The sequence below is a fragment of the Cupressus sempervirens genome, chromosome 2 (assembly GCF_028749045.1).
Source record: "Cupressus sempervirens isolate cs-2001-9-10 chromosome 2, ASM2874904v1, whole genome shotgun sequence".
In the NCBI taxonomy this organism is placed as follows: Eukaryota; Viridiplantae; Streptophyta; class Pinopsida; order Cupressales; family Cupressaceae; genus Cupressus; species Cupressus sempervirens.
In genome coordinates this window covers 719172906-719194229 of record NC_143119.1, presented here as the reverse complement: position 1 = coordinate 719194229, position 21324 = coordinate 719172906, and the positions used below count along the sequence as shown (strand labels likewise).

Genomic DNA, 21324 nt, shown 5'->3' with positions numbered 1-21324 from the left:
ACATGGCTGCGAATTTTGAAATCACCATCAGCTGTTATAGGCTTTCCTGGCCGCATGGATATTAAATGCAATCCTAGCAATGCCAGCCATTTTGTCAATCTAGGCTTGGGATCTGAGTGTGGCTTTAAGTGTATAAGAACATGTTGCAGCTAAATATTTTGTTTCCGGTATCTTCTCTGTGTGAAGTTTCTAATTTTGAAAGACTTAAATATGACATTGACTTTAGTTGCAACAAGGTACAGGTTAATTGTGAATGCTAGAAGAAATTGGTGGTTGTTTTATATTAGGCATTGCAAGGATTCCCAAGCATCTTCCATATTAACCCACATATATCAGCAGTAGAGCACGGGACTCGCAACCCCCCTGCCCCCGCACCCATCCCCCCAAAACCTCAAAGTACCCATCCCCAAAACATCCCTGCACTAGGTACTTGGAGTACCTGAGTACCTCCTCCTCCGCCATTTTGCAGCCCTGCCACAGCTGGGACGGGTACTTGAATTTCTATTTGAATTATGATTTTTGAATGTTGCTATTGGGCATGTACTATGTTACTATGTTAAATGTTCAATGGTTTTGGTTAGTATTTCAATTTTTCTATGTTAAGTAGTTCAATTTGGTATGTTATACTGAAACATCATTTCATAACTAGCACTTAATGTTCCATGTGTATAGTATACAACACCCCCCGCTGTCCCACCACCTTCCCAAAATTGAGTCCCTTTGTCTCCCATCCTGGAAACTCTTTCCAGCATCCTGACATACCCCAGTACTGGTGTTACACTGAATATATGTGAAGATTGCATGTCATGAGAGCTTCTTAATACTGTGAACATGTAGTTATATATAATGTTGTGGATAAAAATTATTTGGTTCTCTTAAAAGTTTAAAACATAGGAGTATCTTTACATACACAACCTTTTGTCTTTGCAGCATTTTTTGTCCCTTCACGATATGGCATAAAGCACCTAGTGTTACATGCTCATTTGCACGTGAAAAAATATGGGTAAGTAAGAATAGCCTTTCCTTTTAGTGTTAAGGGTACAACTTTTGATGGAAATGGGAGGTAGTGGGTAGCAAGGGGTCACATTTTATAGGCAATCATTATCTTCCATAGGCTCTTTAATTTCTTTAATTAGCCATGGGGGAACTTGCAGCAGGATTTAGAATATATTTGTATTTCTGCATTTTGCTAGGTAACCATATTAAGCATTGAAGGCCTCCTTTATGTTCTCATCGAGTTCATCCCTAAGGTTTACACTAAATTGTTTTTGCCTGTTAGGTAGGAGAGACCAATTTCATGATGTGAGTGTGTAACAACCACTTTTCCCAGGTCTTAACTAACAACTAACATATCAAAGAAATATTGTTTATTACTTAATATTCATAGGAAGATAGTTATATTAGTTATGTTCATGTGAATGAGATTAACGGTTTCAATCACTTAAACAGAAATCTCATAACTAACAATTGAAGATACCATCAATGGATCTACCAAGGAATTTAAAATCTACATATCGTAGAATTCAAAACCAAAAACTGTCTAGGGATGCTTTTGCAAAAACCCAGGTTAGTTCATAAAATACCTCTTAAGGAACAAATAGCTATACTACTTTATCGTAATGACAAATACCAATATATCATTTAGGGCATCAAATACCACTGTATTAATTAGGGCATCAATTACCATTGGATCATTTAGGGCATCACATACCACTGTATCAATTAGGGCATCTATTACCATTGGATCATTTAGGGCATCACATACTACTGTATCAATTAGGGCATCAATTACCATTGGATCATTTAGGGCATCACATACCACTGTATCAATTAGGGCAATAACATTTAGTTTGGAAAATACGCTCATATTCATTATTCAAATGAATGAAGACAGAGATAACAATCCATCAGATAAACCTATCTCATGCATATAGTTATATTTCATGTTCAGTTGGAAGATCAACCGATCTAACTGTTACCAATTATATTGACGAGAAAGGTTGCTTTCAATAAAGGAAAATAACTGAAACGATGATATAAATCAAATCCATCTTATCTTCTTACTTGATTAAACATCATAAAAGTAAATTACCTGTAACCAATAAATGTTTGAATGTTTAACTTGTCTTTGTCTGATGCACGTCTTGACATCTTGTGGAGAGGGGAAACATTGTCAAGGGCTTAACCTCCCAACCACGGACCTTAAACTTATCCCCACACTTTCTCTAACTAGAAAGACCCTCTCTACTCGGACTAGACATGGAACACCTTGTCAGCCATTGAGCATCCGGGTACTTAATCACACCACTCGTCTTGACAATAGAGAATGAATTGGACATGCATGAGCTATTAAATGATTCTTTAAAAGTAATAAATTTGTTGAATCAATTTTTGATTCTGTTTTACTTGTTCTTGTAGAGCTTTCTCTCACCTCTTCACCCTCTTTCTTGGCCATCTGGTCGGGTGAGTCCTAGGTGTCAAATCTTAGAGTAATCCAACTCTCTTGCTGAACCTTAGCTGGTGTAAAGAATAATATATTTTCAGAACTATCATAATACAATTTTTATGACCTAAGAACTTCTCTTTAAAGACTTCAAGGAAATAGTTTGGTTCTGGAATCCGACTGTAACAGAGACGTCTGTGCATATCATATACGATTGATCTCGATTTAACATGGAAAGAATGGACTTATCAAATGTCTATTCGATTTTGTAATTCAACAATGATTTATGGAATTTATTGACACATATCTTACTGCCGTAAATTCGATTGCAAATATGTATATAACAAAATATGACTTGGGATGGCTGACAACATAACTTGATCAGGGAGACATGAGTTTGGCTTGACTCTATGTAGTCGGCTCCTCTTGATGTGAGTAATCCAAAGTGTAGAGCTCAGAGTAAACAGTAACTGCGATTTGTCTTCAATCATTCGCAACAAATAATGATAAAAGAAAACACAAGGGAGAGAGGTATAAAATGCAGAACACGGGTTATTGGTTCTCCTCACCTGTATATAAAAGGAGGCATTCAAAAATAATAAAAGCTTCCAAGAAGTCGTGACTCTTGAGCAGTTATAAAAAGAAGAAGAATCATCTTCTTGAGTCACCGATGAAAATGCCAAGTGTACATTCTTGCCTCTTATAAGGAAGTAAATAAATATGGAAGAGAACTCGAAGGTTACTTATTCAAAAGGATAATTTATAAAGTTATATAAACATATATATATTATTATAATGGCATAATATTTAATATTTATCCAAGGTTGTACCTACTAAGGTATGCATATCTAAATACGTGTATCACTTGGAAGATTATTTATTTCCATATCTTCTCCAGGTGTATGCATATTTAGATATACAATATTTTAATAGATATAAGCTTTGTATAAATTAATACTATGGTGTCACCTTATTTTTATATCTATGTGCACGTACATATATATGTATTATATTGAAGTGATGAGGATGTCAATCATAAACCATTAAAGGTATGTACTTTGATTAAGTTAAAATGTTAAAATGTTTTAAAGATTATCCAATAACTCATGCGTGTCCAATGATTGTATCCTGTTATACAAGTTGCTAGGTCCTTAACTATGGCAATTCAAGATTCATACCCATTTGCCCAGTGATGGTGATGCCTCTGTGCTCAATTCTTTTCCAACAATGCATCCACCCCTTTGACGTGCTCCCTACAAGGAAATTCTCTACAGTTAAATCATATTACCATAACAAGTTATTATTCATAAATGATCATAACGGCTAACCACCTTTTCAATTCCCATGAATTCATGATAAATAGCTAACTATCCGCAATCGCTTTAAAATATCATCATAACGGTAATGAGCATGTCATCTTCATATGAAACCTCAACTATCAACTTTCAATTGTCAACTTACCATTCCATAGAATTATAACAAATTTCAATTGTCAACTGACTTCACGTGAAACCTCAACGGCTATATGAACATTTTAAATTGTGTCAAAAATTGGGATGTAACAGAGTGAAAGCTTCTTTCTTTTCCTTGGCTTTTGGATGTTAAATCTAGAGCCCAGAAATCAATGAAGATAATTAGCAAAAGAAAAGATAAAACTAAAACAAAGACACTAGAAATATCCTGGGAAAACCCTTCTAGAATGAAGGGAAAAACCTAGCCACACAACGAACTTATCATTTATTGATAATAAAATGTTCAAGTGTACAATAGCCTTTGCTTGATGTAAATATATAACAATAGGAGAGACTCTTCACATTATAGCTAAAGGTCTCTTGAGATTCCCATAACTCCTATAATTAATAATAACTCTTCAGATATTCATGCCTTAATACATGTGAATGACACATGTTATTTACATTTAATATTACAAATTAAACTTAAGTGACCTTTTCAGCTGAAGATGATAATAATAGTAATAACGTCCATATTTTCAGAGATAGAGATCTCTATCGCAGCTACCATCTTCAACACTCCCTCTTAGCCAGAGAGAGATCTTTAGATAAACAATCGTACAAGATTGCAACCAAAATGTCAATGATAAACTCTCATCCCATATATCCTATAAGATTCATTAAAAAAACTGTGCCAATTTCTCATATTCATGGAATCACTCAACATGAAAACCTGTAACAAACACTCATATTCATGGAATCACTCAACATGAAAACTTGTAACAAATACTCATTACCATGGAATCACTCAACATGAAAAGATTTTGCAAGACTCACAGCTAAGCCTTTATTCGCGGACACTCTCAACGTGAATTGTCATAGAATCTCTCAACATGACATCCAACTCCCATCATGAAATCTCTCAACGTGATGACATCATGGATTCTCTCAACATGATGTTCACTATCGCATAGTGAAAGAGTTATCATAGATGATCTTACAATCTTATTTATTCACACAAGCATAAAAACAAAACTTAGTTCCATTTAAGTCTCAAATTTTACAAATACCATAAGCATCACAAGCAATATATGAGAGTTAAGGGGATTCCATAAACACTCCCTCTTAACTATGAAACCTCCCTCTGAAGCACAAGCTCCCACTGAAGTTAAAATCTCCCTCTAAAGCTCAACATCTCCCTTTTGGAGCTATTATTCTTATCTTGTTGCATCCTGCAATCGAGAGAGATAAATCTAGCATAAATATCAATACTATTTCTAGTAGGATAAAATTAATGAACTATACAAAACTAGAATACATATCTTTATGTAGGTTAATCTTCCTCAAGAAGAATCTCAGCACACAGAGTCATGCATCAACACCTCCAATCATTTTCAAATATCCAGAGAAAGGTTTCAAAGTTCAATCCACCATTGCAGAATTAAAATGCCCTTTACAAGATAACTGATGTAGCTCCATAATAGATTCTGTCAGACATGAGTGATAGTTAACGTTCATGTTCACTAGCAGTTATCACATCACTGCAATTTTCGCTAAGATAAGGCTTGCCGATGAACCCACTAGTGAATGGAGAACTAAAGCCATCCTGCAGCAAATCAAATTATTCTGCAGAACTCTTTCCAAGTTGCTGAAGTAAAGTATATTTTTTACATTGAGAATCAACATCATTAATCCCCATCTCCTTTGACGATAAGGTGAGAAAATGCAATACATCCATGTCAACCTCATGTATCTCAAAAATTTGAGCATATCTATTAAGTCCAATCCCATTCAACCATGTTTTACATCATTTCCCTTATTGTCGGTTCCATGTCTTCCACTGCTAGGAACATCCTTCACATCCTGGCATGCCCCTTTCACTATTTGTTGACCATGAGATAGACTTGCACTCGCAACCCTCCCTCCAACTAGGTTTCTTGAACTATCAAATGTTTCTCCTTCATATCTCTAGGGCTATTAGAAGTTTCTAGATCAGAATGCCCGAAACCTTTGGGTGTATAGATATCATATGAAGCTTTTAGACAAAGGTTCCCCAAAGCCATCCTCCACTAACCTCTTGATTTCTTTTGTTGCGAGAAAGGCAAGACTAATGCTCCTTATGCGCAAAAGCTCCATCAAGAAAGGTAAAATGACATGACCATTTGAAGAGACAATATAGCGTTTAAAACCTACAAATGCCCGACAGTGCAGGCACAAATTCTATATCTGGAGCAGATAGATAACGTCTTTAGATTTTTCGCCAAAATATTTGCTTGTTCCTTTTAAAATGGTATGCCCATTTGTCATAAAGAATCGATGCACACAACTATTCCAATAACATCCGACAACACAAAAGACAAGCATATTAAAATGAATATGATAGGGAATGTGAGCGATGTCATTTGAACATTATTACAAATGGCATGGTGAACTCAATACAACGTTACCAAGTATGTTATAAAGTGAAGCCCTGATTGGTTCAAAAAATAATAATAATTACCATAAAGTCGATGCCAGGACAGAACAATAACAAATGGTTATAAATAACAACTCCTACATGCATCGCACATAATTGAAGCGATGTGAAGAAATAGCAGATCCCGAGACATGCACGAGAAGGAAATAATGACCCAAGTAAGTGAAAGGTTCCCATTGTGATATAGAGAGAAGGCTGAACTATGACACGAAACCGGTGACAGTTATATAGAAGCCTTAAAAGAATTTATTAAAATATAAATGATCCTTGACAAGAGTCACCATAACATAAAAATTTAAAAAAAAAATTGAGACAAGCGTAACCGAAGCTGGAGCTAAATTAAAGCCATGGAGAAAACAAGAAGAAAGTCTGATGACATGAAATTTGATGCCTTCAAACGGACATAAGACAAAATTGATATAATGCCAAAAATAAGAGCATATCTAAGTCAAATCAGATGCCAACATCAAATACGACGCTCTGACTGCTTCACAATGATCTGCAATAATGAATAACACAAATACATCCCTTCACACAAATACTCAAAAAAAATGTGATGGAAGCATCACATAAATTGAAGGAGAATATCGAACCATAGGAAACAAACACATAGCTTCCAACAGAACGATGATACGTAAATCACAAAACATCAGAATATCAGATCTCTAAAGCATAACACTCTCAAATTGCTAAGGAATAGAGATAATGGACAAAAAATGACTTCTTTTAATGCTGATATCTAAACTAGGCTCTGATACCATGTTAAATCTAGAGCCCAGAAATCAATGAAGATAATCAACAAAAGAAAAGACAAAACTAAAACAAAGACACCAGAAATATCCTGGGAAAACCCTTCTAGAATGAAGGGAAAAACCCAGCCACACAACGAAACTTATCATTTATTGATAATAAAATGTTCAAATGTACAATAGCCTTTGCTTGATGCAAATATATAACAATAGGAGAGACTCTTCACATTATAACCGAAGGTCTCTTAAGATTCCCATAACTCCTATAATTAATAATAACTCTTCGGATATTCATGCCTTAATGCATGTGAATGACACATGTTATTTACATTTAATATTACAAATTAAATTTAAGTGACCTTTTCAGCTGAAGATGATAATAACAGTAATAACGTGCATATTTTCAAAGATAAAGATCTCTATCGCAGCTACCATCTTCATCATTGGACACCTTGAGGTTGCCATGAGAGCACTTGGAGTGATAGATTGTTCTTATGGAAATGCTCACATACATAATATAAACACACATGGAAACAATATGAAGAATTCAAAATGAGCAAGAAGATAAATGTTGGCGAAGAGCAGTTCTATGCTGTATTGTCAAAACCATAGTTGGCATACTTTCGGTTTACTCCAGGAGTTTCTAACACTTGTCGAGTTTCTTAGTCAGGCGAGTTTTTCCATCATTAAATTGCAGATTTGAAAACTTGGGTGTTGCCAACAAATCGCTGATTAATCGGCGCGATTTTTAAAAGAAAACTTGTCGGCGCGTGCAGGCCAACTATATAGGCCAAAATTGTTGATTTTTTGAACACCAGTTTTCTATTGTGCGATGAGCATTCCTTATGAGAATGCGATTTTGTACCCACTATGCATTTATATAGTTTTTCCCGAATAAACTTTTAGGGAGCTTGGTGAGTTGCTGTTGAGTTTGAGTTTTCCAACTATGGTCAAAACAACAAGCTTGATGTAGATGCTATGAAGTGGTACTCAAACTCTCATTTCCATTTAAAATTTTCAACCCATATGGACCTACTCTTTGACCTAGCACATGGGGAAAGGGAATGATGCTTATGTGAGAGCTTCACTCCTGCTTTTGTGCTCTGCTTGTTTTGAAGTTTAAACATGTTATGGTGCAATCAGAAATTTTTTGTATTGAGGGAGCCATTAGAGAGATGATTTATGGTCCCATTGATAGAATTATGGTAGATTATATAAGGCCTACTCTTTACATGATCTAAACGTTACCCAAAATTGTGTTTCACACAACAAAAATAAATGAACTGGCAGCCACAAATGTTTTGTGATGTTTCCATTAGATTTGTAGACTTCACCACGAGTTGTTGCCTCCTCAAAAAGTATACAACTAGAAGCTCGAGTTGGGAAGGTTGTGTCACTGCCGAGTTTTGAATCAAAAGTACACCACCCATTTGGAAGATGGTTGCAATTATCCTAAGTTACCTGTTCGAGTTCGGGTTCGAAGAACCGGTTCGTTGGTATGTCAAAATCTTGAAATGGGGTTTGGGTTCGTTAGTAAAAAAACATGTAATGCACACACATATATAATATGCAGCCTAGAAAAATGAATTAAGATTAGAATGCCACATATTATTATAAAAACAACAAAAACACTATAAACTTGTAATCTTAGCATCATATCTATAAGCAACACCAAACTATTAAAATAATATTGAGTTCAAGTATCATTGTTTAGACTTTCAACAATTTGATCTTTATGCTAAGTTTCAATTATCTAAATCTTTATCTTCTTCTTCATCAAAGGCATTAGTTGGTTCACAAACATTGTCAATGTTACTGGGATCAACTGCACTAATAACATTCTTGCCTTCCAAGTTGTCCAATGCTTATTACTTTTTCATTGTACAAAGGGCTAGTTTACTTTAATTAACATCCTACTTGAAAAATGTTATATAAGTAGCTTGCAACTTCTTTTACCTATTGAAGATGTTTAATGTTTCAAATATGATTTATCACTATACAGAGCTTCCAATTATTCGGACAGGGGCCATTATCAACAATTGGATATAAAATTTTTATTGGAAGAAATCTTGAGGGCTAGTTTAATTTGATGTAATAAATATTTGAACTTCGGAAAATTTTGTTTGTATTGCTAAAAATCTTTATTCAAATTCTTTAATAATTGTTTTCTGCACTAAATTATAGAATGTTCCCGATAGAATTGTACTTGGTTCACACTCAGTCTACCCTTAGTTCAACCTAGGTTTGGTTCAAACCCAAGTGGAACCCAAAAGAGAACCGGGACGAAGACTAAGAATCGGTTCGAAATTCGCCTGGTTCGAAGGTCCAAGGGGAGAACTGGGTAACTAAGCAATTATCATATTATGCATGAGATTTGGGAGTCTAGGACCTTAGGGAACTGAGCTGATATTACTTCTTTCCACTTGGACAGAAGAAATTCTAAAATTGGAGGGAATGGTTTCTCTATGTCTTCTTGCTTTGGAGATTGTATGCATGCTTAATGCAAGTGAATGGGACACTCTTTTTTGATTGGAGTTTCACACAAGCCCATCCATGCTCATATTGTTGTTCTGTATGAGCATAGGTATTTACCTATGTTACCTTGGGTATCTGGAATGAGGGAATGTGGAAATAGGTTTCAAGGATAGATTTTTTTCCCCGGAGTAAGGGACGACAGTGGGGATGACAATATATATATATATATATATATATATATATATATATAAAGAAGAAATTCTAAAATCAGAGGGAATGGTTTCTCTATGTCTTCTTGCTTTGGAGATTGTATGCATGCTTAATGCAAGTAAATGGGACACTCTTTCTTGATTGGAGTTTCACGCAAGCCCATCCATGCTCATTGTTGTTCTGTATGAGCATAGGTATTTACCTATGTTATCTTGGGTATCTGGAATGAGGGAATGTGGAAATAGGTTTCAAGGATAGATTTTTTTCCCCGGAGTAAGGGACGACAGTGGGGATGACAATATATATATATATATATATATATATATATAAGGAAGTTTTAATTATTCATATGTAAACATGGATAAAGCATGCTTATATACATCATAGAACCTTAACATATAACATTTGTCTTAATAATTTAAATTGAGAGCTCACATGAACATGGAAGTCAAAAAAATTATTCAAATTTGAATGTTATTTACCTTAATTTTACAAGACAAACAGGGGACAAGTTTCCAAGTTTTTGGGATGTCCCAATTTTCGAGATGGGTCAAGTTATGCCGGAAATGCATGCTTGTGTAATATTGATATTTACTATTTACTAAAGTACATAAATAAAGCGGCAGCTACAAATGTTTTGGGTAATATTTTTGTTAGATCAAGATGTGTAGGCTTCACCACCAATTGTCGGCCCCTCCCCCCCTCCACTCCCAAAAAAAGAAGTATACAACTAGAAGCTCTATGTGCGAAGGTTATGGCACTACTGAGTAGACTTATGAATCAAAAGAGTACCATTGTTATGGAAGATGGTTCCTATGGTGCATTTGGTGTGGAAGTCTAGGACCTTTGTGAATTGGATTGATATAGGATGAATAATTATCGGTGAGGAAATGTAACTAGGAAAACAAATAGTTAACACGATGAGAGACAAAATTTAATTTTCAAACAATGTGGTAGACAAGGAAGTCATGAAGCTTACAAATGTAGAACTTCACGGGATAAGATTGAGGTGTATCAAAAACAATATGAAGCAAAGAAGCAAAGAAGAGAATTACAGAATTAGGTTCCTCACAGTTGCAAGTGAATGTGTGCTATTCATATTGCATGATGACCTAAATAGTAATTTGGAGACGAGCAGATTAGTCACATTGTTGCTAAATATGTATGTGCATTCCATCTCATTTGAATGTATGCATACAATATTTGGGTTTGTATTTCAATTTCATTTTTATTTTCACAGTCCATTTCCTAGCCTGATGGACCTGACAGGGACCCATCCTCAAGATTGTATTTCGACTGAGACCTATTTCGGTCATGAATTGGGGTAGGGGCAAGTGAACTTGACTGCATGGTAAAAAAGGTGACAGAATTAAATTGCAGTTTAAGATTATCAAAAAAGATCTCAGGACCAATAAGTTATTTGTGGAGTTGGGGGGGGGAGGACAAGTTGAAGGGGGTGTATGTTTAAGGAAACGAGTGATTGAGAAAAGGAGGGATATGCATAAAGCAAAAATTAAAGGGCTTTGGTACACGATCTATTAAAAATAGAGGGCTAGAAGAAAAAATAAATAAAAATAAAACCTTTAAATAACACCGGGTACTATTGTGTTTATGTAAGTTGATGATAGGTTGCCACAAGTAAATAGCTCAAAACTACCTCTTATCTTTGTTGAGGTTCAATGAGTGTTTGCTAATTTTAATAGCTTCCCTTAACTTGTTCTTGCAATAAAGTTCCTTTTTCCACAGGACATTGGCGACGATTGAGTGGATGTCGTGTTTGGTATTGAACAAGTGTTTTGCAAGTGTGAATTTCTTAGTGTATTCATATTTGAATTTTGTACCATGCATCTTGATCATAGTGCCAATGGAGCAACCTATTTCACCAATGTAGGAAGCTCCACAAGAAAACTAAATTAGTTTCCATTTTTATTTAATCAATCTTGTTAGTTGGCCCACTTGATAATCGAATCAGCATGACTTGATACTTAGAAAGTGTAAAAATACTATCATGTTGTATTATTAAATGCGCTTTCTTTGGGGTCCTCTCCTTTGAACTTTGTTGTCTTTTGGAACAAAAGTTCTTGGAGGTAAACTGGTAAGTCTAAAAAAAATGTGTTTCTTGTGTTTTCATTACATAAGGGGACCTTCTTGATATGGGTAAAAAATCTTATAATGCCATTGTGCTCCTTGTTGTGACCCACTTTATTTTTTTTTATCTACCCTTAATAGCTTTCCAGCTGCCCATCTACCTTTTAATTAATTGATAGCCATTTTTGTTGTTTTTACAATCGTTTTCCTCACATTTCTCTCGTCTTTACAACTGTTTAAGCTGTCAACTACTATATATGTGGCTACCTATGCATTGGCCTAACTTTTATATTGAATGTATCAACCCACCTGCTTGTGGACCATAGTTAATAAATAGATTGTATGAAATTATTATTTTGTCCTTGCTCAAAATAAATCGCCTCCACTTTCTGAATGATATTTAGGTTTTTTTTTTTGGGATAGCTGTCTTGGAACCATTTAGCCTGTTTTGGTTGAGTTCTTTTCTCACCGACAATGTATGCAGTGGGTTTGTTCTTATGAATCTGGAAGAGAATCTACCAGGAAATTTTCTCATACTAGAGTAATATTTATTATTTTAGCTTACTGATGTTTTGTGACACTTTGCATATAATCAAATTCTGAGTGTACAATGTTGTGGGTTACCCATTACAAAAAATTGTATTGCTGAATAAAGTCCAGATGATTGAAAAAACAGTGAATTACTGTTGCAGGTACACACACACAATCAAATACCGAGTGTAAAATTTTGTGGGTCACCCATGATAAAATTATGCATTATTGAATAAATTCCAGATGTTTGTCAAATCAGTAAATTACTGTTACAGGTACAGACATAGATACAGACAGATACACACACTCACACCATAGCAGCTAATGCTATTTGGGGGAAAAATTGACAAGCCAAAATATAATATTAGGAAGAATCAGATTTTGGGAAAAGATTGGGGAAAATCAGATTTAGGAAAAAAACAAAAAAATTGTAGAAAAAAGGAGACTTTTTATTTTCTGAACATAAGGGCATTTCCATAGGGGGCAGGCTAATCTCTAGACAAAATGCACTAAAGACAAAACAAAGTCAAACTTTTTTTTTTCCAGGTTCACGAAAACGTAGTGATTTTTTTCCAATTTTTTGTTGTTTTCGACTACAAACAATGCAGATCATGAAGATCAAATGCTGAATTATTTAGAAAAATCCATGATGTTTTTGATTTTTTGAAAATTGATCAAACTGTGTAGGGAGGATAGCTGTGTCCTTTCCATAGGATAGAAATACAGAGAGCATATGCAATAAAGTTTACCCTATGAATTGTAGCAAATAGATTCTTGTTGTTATAATATTGTTCGTTACATAGGCAAATATCCAGTTGACTTTAAAGAGGGTAACATACTCATCAAATAGTTGTCTAAGTTTGAGATCAAATTTCAGCTAATTCTATGAAGTAACCAAGATCAACATTTATCAGGTTCTAGAAGAGGTCATTCACCAAATAGTTGTCCATGTCTTAGATCAAATATTAGTTGTCTATGAAGTAACTGGGATCAACATATATAAGACTTCTTAAGAGGGGAGTCACCAAATAGCTGTCTATGTCTGAGATCAAATATTAGTTGTCTATGAAGCAACTGAGATCAACATTTATCAGTCTAATTAAGAGGGCAGTTGTCAAATAGTCTGAGATCAAATATTAGCTAAGTCTATGAAGTAACTGAGATCAAAATTTATCAGACAGGGATCTAGTTACTGTCAGGAATCTAGTAAAAGTGGAATCCATTTTGAATTGATCCAAGACATCCATTGAGATTGAGGCAAGGAGTTTTTAGGGGTAGTTCAATATTTGAGAAAGCTATCAAATCATATTCCACAATTGCAATGTCATATTCAACAGTTGCAATGATTTGTATTCCATAATGGCAATTCACAAATCCTTTACATGGAGTAGAATTCAACAAAAGGCATTTGTTTAGTTGAAGTAGAAGATTAGGAAGCCATTGGTTTTGGCAATACCTAGCTTGCACCTATTATTTTTGACGGAGACAAATGTTAATCATTTATTATTAAATTACACACACAACTATAAATATAACTTTGCAGTCATTAATAATTTAAATTTAGAACTATTTTATGATAGAAAATATAAACTATATAAGTTCACTCCTTACCTGTCAAAGTGCCATCTATAATAGACTAATAGTGCAGCTATAATTTTAATATTAGTTAATCTTTAACTAGTTTACATCAGAATCCATGGGGTGGGTATGCAGTGAGCTAGGCTCATATCGAAGCCATTATTTAAAGCAGTTTCATCAGCTGCTTCGACAGTTTCATTATTCACATGCTCCCCTGCGATTCAGGATGATTGAAGCCCTTTCAGATTTGGCCACCATTGCTTCTACGACTCCTCTATATAGGGTTTTCCAGAGATCAGAAAGAAAACTAAGGGACAAAATAACAAACTGTTTCTACATTGATTCTGCACTGACTTTGATTTCATCCCAAAATTGGTCCTATCTCTGAGTGATTTGGTAATTGTATGAGTTTTTCTAGGACTTTGCGGGTCTCTGCAACAATTTCTTCAATTTATTTGTCATTTTTAGAGATTTTAATGCACTTTAAATGCAAAAAATCATCGAAAAAACTGGGTCAGCAACTGGTCAATGATTTCTTCATGAATTGGGATTTTTTTGGCACTCAATATTGAGCCCTTTTTGCAATGGTATTGCATCATATAGCCACGATTTCAACCTGGACGCTGCAGCAGTATTAAGCCAGCCTATATAGGTTGTGCTGAATAGGAAATAAGGTGTTAAAAAATGTGTGAGTCAATCCTTTGTTCTTTGCCTTTGGTACGTGTACAACCTCTTTAGGTGGATAATGTGGTACTTCAAGGAGAATATGGCTTGGGGAACTCAACTTATAAAGTATATGACTTTTAATTCACTTCTTTCTTTGCACGCACTTTACTATTACTTTCTGCTCCTTCCAGTTGCACACAAAACACAACTACCTCTGATAATATATTCATCTACACACAACAGTTGAACATATGATCTCTGCTCTCTCTCACCCTTGCAGGCACAACACAGTTATATTTTTTTCTCAAATCTTCAATAAACTTGACTACACATCTTCATGAGAACAAGCACTAAATAATTGTAAAATGGTGTAACTCTTCAGCTCGATCTTCTTCAATACACCACTATTCTTTACGCCTGTGAATTCTAATTAAATCCACCAAGGATTAGCTAGGAGGGTTTTTGCCAATGAAAGCAATATTTTTGTCCTAGGCTGAATAGCTGAACAATAGCTCGGACTTGCAAACATGGTTTCATCAAAATTAATAACCAGAGAACGCCCTTAGTGAATCTCCTCAACCTCCTTTAAGGAAACTTTGATGGAACTTTCCAAATTTTTTTTTATCACTTTTTGCTCCAAAAGATGACTTTATACTCCAATGAAATAATTACCGTTAGTTGTCTTTTAATTTTGCTTTGCAAGCAGCATAACGCTTAAAAATTTAATAATAAAATTATTTTATTAACCTCCAGCCAAAGTTACAGAAAATATTATAATGGACCAAAAGTGAATTCCAACCACGCCAAAAGATTCTTAAATGATCAGGAAATTGTACCTGATAAAAATGGTTGCTTTCCATAAATAGAAAGCTTTTCCAAGAAGTGTGAAGAGTTCCCCAAAAGTCAAAACTAAACCCAAAAACTACCATGGGACTCACCTTGAAATCCAAAAACTCAGCTCCACTAGTGAAGTTTTGTCTGGAAAAGTTTAGTGCTCTCCAAGAAAGCTGGAGTTAGCGAGGTTATTTGAAAGGCCACAAAAAGGGGACATTACAGTATTACACAAATCTGAATATTGAGCAAAGCATCTTTGTCTAATAGTTGTTGAATCTCAAGAATGGTAGCCCCAAAATGAGTAAGAGAAAACTCCTCCCTAAAGTGAGATGGTTCATACAACTTGAGCGGTCACATTGATAACATCATGAATGCCAAGCTGCACTGGAAGATGAAGTTGAAAGGCATAAGTCTGATTCCTTGGAGAGTGTTTTAAGATATACTTGATGGGCTTTAACATTTGATGTTTATATTGAAAAATTTCTTTATTCAACTGGAAACCTAACATGTTCTCCAACATGAAATGAATGAGGAATTTGACGTCGACCATGAGTGCCTTGAACACTGTTGTGTAAGGTACTAAATTTTTGCGTTCAGCTTGTCCAAATTTTGCTCAAAGGTAGAAACTTTGTCTTACTCTTTTTGCTGGTCGGACAAATTTGGAATTTTGGAGTTACAAGGGCAATTGGAATTTCGTAAGGTGCTCAAGACTGGAAACCAGAACACAGTTTGAAAGGGGAATATTCTATATAAATACAGCTAGTTCAGTCAAGGTTATAGTGGTTGAAATGTAAATAGGTATCCTATATCCCACTCTTTTGAGTAGCAATGCTGAGAGCATGGAATAAAGTGCAATTCACAGTCAAATTTTGACAGTTGGTCTGTGGATGAAAGGAACTAGAGTACAATTAATGACCAAGAAGTTTCCTCAACGATTCCGAAAAGCGACTGGAAATGTGAATCAGGATCGTAAATGATAGTGAGTGGTAACCTGGATAGTTTCAACTGTCCTTGGATAAGAGGTCTGCAACTTGTGAAGTGTCTGAATGGCCTTGGAGATGCCATAGAAAGCATTCATGGAAAGCAAGAAAATGCCAGAAATATGAAATATGTTGTTGAGCGCTGAGAAAACCACTAATGAAGTCTTTGGAAATGGATTCCTATGGTTGAAAAGTTTCTGAAAATATTTGATATATTCCAATCTTAGATTGGCTATAAATAAAACACTGATGTATATAATCCTCAGCTTGCCTCTACAGACGAGGCCTATAAGTTATGGTTGAAGGTGCTGCAACGTCTCCTGGATCCCAAAATGCATATCACTGGAGGAAGATTGAACTTCCTTTAGCAGAAGTTGCCAGGAGGACCTGTGTGAGCACAAAGTTGATTGATTTTATACAACCTCTCTTCAAAATTATAGTCAGGAAAGGTGATCAGTTCATCGCTATTGGATGATGTATCTTGTGAAAAATGTGGCAAAACTGATTATCTGTGGAGTATAGAGATTTCCACCATCACACTGCAAATTGAATTTTTAAATGCTAATGTACCTTAGATTGAGGTCAGCTAAAAAGATAGAAGACTTTGATGGTAAGACTTCTCTTATATTTTGTTATCAGATGAAACTAAAATGCTCACTTTAAAAGCTGATTTTCTCTAATGTTTAGATCAAGAGTTCAAAAACTGAAGAGGTTGGTGATCAATACGTGAGCTAGGGTACTGAATGCCCTTGCTTAATTAATAGAACTCTGGCATATTAGGAGCATTAATCTCAATCTCAACTGGCTCTTGCAAGGCAGTGAGATCAAGCACTAGAGCATCTTGCAAAAAGAAAAATGCTTGAGCAGGTTGTGGACTTCAAGTAAGACCCTCTTGATTAGTGCGCTAATGAAGAGGATGGGTAACATGTGAGTAATTAGGAATGGCCCTTTCGAGGAAGTTGATACATGTTGGATGGATTGGGTTACACTTGAAGAACCTTTACTTTATCTAGATTTCCATGTATATCATGCTTGTTAATGAAGAATCCTAAGTATTTGATATAAAAATGATGAAAGAACCCCCCATCTTTTTTAGACATTTGATGAAGAAGATATATAATTGTCTACACTTTGACCATGTGGTCATTCCATAACTAATTTAAACCAAGATCTTGTTGATGTGAGTTTGTGAGTTGTATTCCATAGCAACATGCATAATTGAATACTCAATATTCCAAATGGAATACCAAATCGTCAACTCTCTCTTGAACAAAGACACCTTGTATGCTAAAGATTGCAAAAGAAGATCATGAAGGCAACTCCAAGGTTCCTTCAAATGATGGATACTCAATAATAATAAAGTGATATGCTGGTAGCATGAGGGGACTCACGTTGTTCACCAAGGCTTATCAATTTGACTTTGAATGATATGGCTTCACAATGTGCAATGAAGATATAATGACTTCTCACTTGCTACGAACTTAAACTTGTGAATTTAAACTACTTATACTTCTATGCTAGAATGCTAGGCCTTGTGAATATCTCTGTGGCTCTACTAGGTGTAGTCTTGTCATCAACTCCACCCACTTAGTGCAATCTTCTAAAAGATACTTAAATTACTACTATTTTATCAAATTTTGCAAATCAGTGGTAAACACTAATCAAAGTTAAGCTTATGATTTTATGCCATTTGACCATGCAAGGCATACTTACAAGCAAAAAGCAGTTAGTGGTTTGGTCTAAATGAGTGTACTATTGATGATTCCACAATAACTTTTATCCACTCTAAACTAATTTAAACAAATACTAAGTGCTTGAAAGGAAATCCTATTCTAATTTAGAGATGTCAAAAACTATAGCATACTCCAAAATGATTACAATTATCCAACTTGCAAACACAAAAATGAACAAAGAACAATTTTAGTAGCACTTCGGCAACAATTCTCTAACATAACTCCTTAATAATCGAAGAGAGCAAATCTTTATATAGGGAGCTCAATTACCAAGAATGACCAAGATTGAATTAGAATCAATGGTCCTCATCAATCCACAAGAGTCCTAATTAGAGTCTCCATAACTAGTGCTAACAAATGTTAAATGCTAACTCAATTACAATTAAGCACCATGTGGGCCAATAGAAAAATCACATTGCTTCTCAAGGACCAATGAGAAAATAGAATAGGAATAAACATTAGATAAAGTGCACCAATAAATGGGCTAATAGAATGAAGCACCACCCTATGGGTCAATGAGAAAATTGTAATGTTTTTATTGGCCAATAAGAAAATACATTAGGTAGATGATTACGAGAGAAGACACCAATAAATGGGCCAATGAGAAAATTACACGACCTTTATTAACCAATTAGAAAAGAGTGTATGTAGAAGCTTGTAGAAGAAGGAAACTTATAGGAGAAGACACCATTTAATGAACCAATGAGATGACGCCACTTGTATTTACACCAAGTCATTTTCAAGAATATTCTTTTTTTATCGTTTTCTCCCTTGGCATATTCAATGAATCTAGACACACTATGAGGAACTTCTTCCACTAGAACACTTGGTGCATTTTGATTGGTTAAACGGTGGGTGCCACCTCAGCTTGTTCATCTCATAACCTTGATAAATACCCCTTGTCCTCGTCATAAAATTCTTTTACTCTTGGGAATCTTCTCATTGCCTTGGCTTGTAAACTTGATTCTTTCTCCCTCACTACTTGTTCCTTGAATTCTTGCACCTTGACTTGCCTTCATTTGCATTTTTTTGATCTTTGGTTTGCAGTTGTCTTGTTTGTATTTGACCTTTGAACTTCTTGCAACTTGCTGGCCTGAAACTTTCACATCATAGTTTCTTTGAAATCCTAGCCATCTTTAGCTTTGGTCTTGGACTTCGAGGTTTTCTCCTTTTCCACCCATGATGACTAACTTGCCATACAAAATTCTAGTTAGATCTTTATTTATTTTTATCAAAGTGGCAACATAGTATATCAAATCTTAAATTTCTATTTGCTGATAGATCAAAACCAGTCACCAAGAAAACTAAATCAGACTGGTAAGACAGTGAATTATAGTTCTTAATTACATGGAAATGATTGTAAATTTAACCATAATTGACTTTTCAAACATTATACAACTCTTTGTAAGTTGGTTTCACCTTGCTGCTATAAAAAGTATGTGATTGTAATCTTCCTTTTGGTGACTGGTAAGAGGTTTTGAAACCTTGAAAATGAGTCTAGATCCCTGTTTTTAAGTTGCAACAGTGTTGTTTAAAGATGGAAATTGAAGCACTTGGTGGTCTTACGATTGTTTGAAGTGACTGAAATCAGTATGACAGTCCCTCATAATTGCCTCAACCAGTCTTTTAGCATGAAACATGGTTGAAATTTGGAGAAGACTGCCCTGTTATCAGCTTCTATCTTATCCCTTTCACCAAAATGCAAAAAAGCTCCTTACTTTGCCTCTTTGATGGATCAAACTGCTCTGCATATACCTGTAACGAGATTTTTGGAATGATTTCTCTAATTTTGGGTGGTTGGAGTTCATCCAAGCTTATATAGTTCTCTCTCAAATCGATTTTCTCTTTAGGCTGACTTTGTCTCCATGATTTTGAATTCAAATAATAAAAAATTAATGGCCACCTAAAAAAATTTGATGCCCATGGCTCCTCCCATTAAATTTGATCTTTCATTTTGAATCCATCTTCCTTATGATTGGATCGAATCCTATGTGGTGCTTAGGTTGATGCAATTACTCATAAATTAGAGCCTTCTTGATCGTTAAGTTCAAAGCCATTGGAGATAGATCCAAGGGTAATGGCTTAATTAATAAGTAGGAGATATTTTTCACAACAAGTCAAATTGTGATATTGCTATCAGGATTCAACTTTCTAGTTTTTTAAGTCAAACTCATTAGCCCATGTTTCACGAGTAATGGTCACACAAACCCATCTTTCATGAGAATGAATGGAACGCTTAGCACTCATTGCATCTAAGTGATGCTCATAAAGGTGAAGCAACCGAGACTTCCTAGGGGGTCACCTATCCCAGTATTACTCCAGCTTGAGCGCGCTTAACTACAGAGTTTCCTCAATGGTTAAACCCACTCAACTTGCAACCCCATTCACAATACCTCCAGCAATGAACAATTCATTATAAGGCCTCTTAAGTTCATTAATTGATAAGTAAAAGATGTTTTTCACAAGTCAAGTTGTGATATTACTATCAGGATTCAATTGTGTAATTTTTTGAGTCAAACTCATTGACCCATATTTTATGAGCAGTGATTCACATGAACTCATCTCTCATGAGATTGAATGAAACACTTAACACTCATTGCAGCTAGGTGATGCTCACAAATGTGTAGCATCGGGACTTCTCTATAGGTCACCCATCCCAAGACTACTCTAGCTGAAGTGCCCTTAACTTTAGAGTTTTCTCCATGATTAAACCGACTTTTCTTGCAACCCTATTTGTAAAACTTTCAGCAAGTGTTGTGCCTTATGAACCTTTTATTAGAAAGCCTCTTAAGCTTATCAATTGATAAGTATGAGATGTTTTCCACAAGTCAAATTGTGATATTGTTATCAGGATTCAATTGTGTAGTTTTTTGAGTGAAACTTATTGACTCATGTTTCATGAGTAGTGCTTCACATGAACCCCTCTCTCATGAGAATGAATGAAAGACTTGGCGCTCATTGCATCTAGGTGATGCTCATAGAGATGAAGCACTCGGGGAGGTCACCCATCCCAATACTACTCCACCTCGAGCACTCTTAACTAGGAAGTTTCCTCCATAGTCAAGCCCACTATACTTGCAACCCCATTTGCAAAACCTTTAGCAAGTGTT

The 21324-nt window shown here is 35.2% G+C and overlaps 1 protein-coding gene across 1 annotated transcript in view; it reads left to right on the top strand.

Moving 5' to 3' along the window:
• The window catches only part of SSE1 (shrunken seed protein (SSE1)), a 75293-nt gene that overhangs the window by 19298 nt on the left and 34671 nt on the right, over positions 1-21324 (top strand). The gene's annotated exons all lie outside the window — the stretch shown is intronic.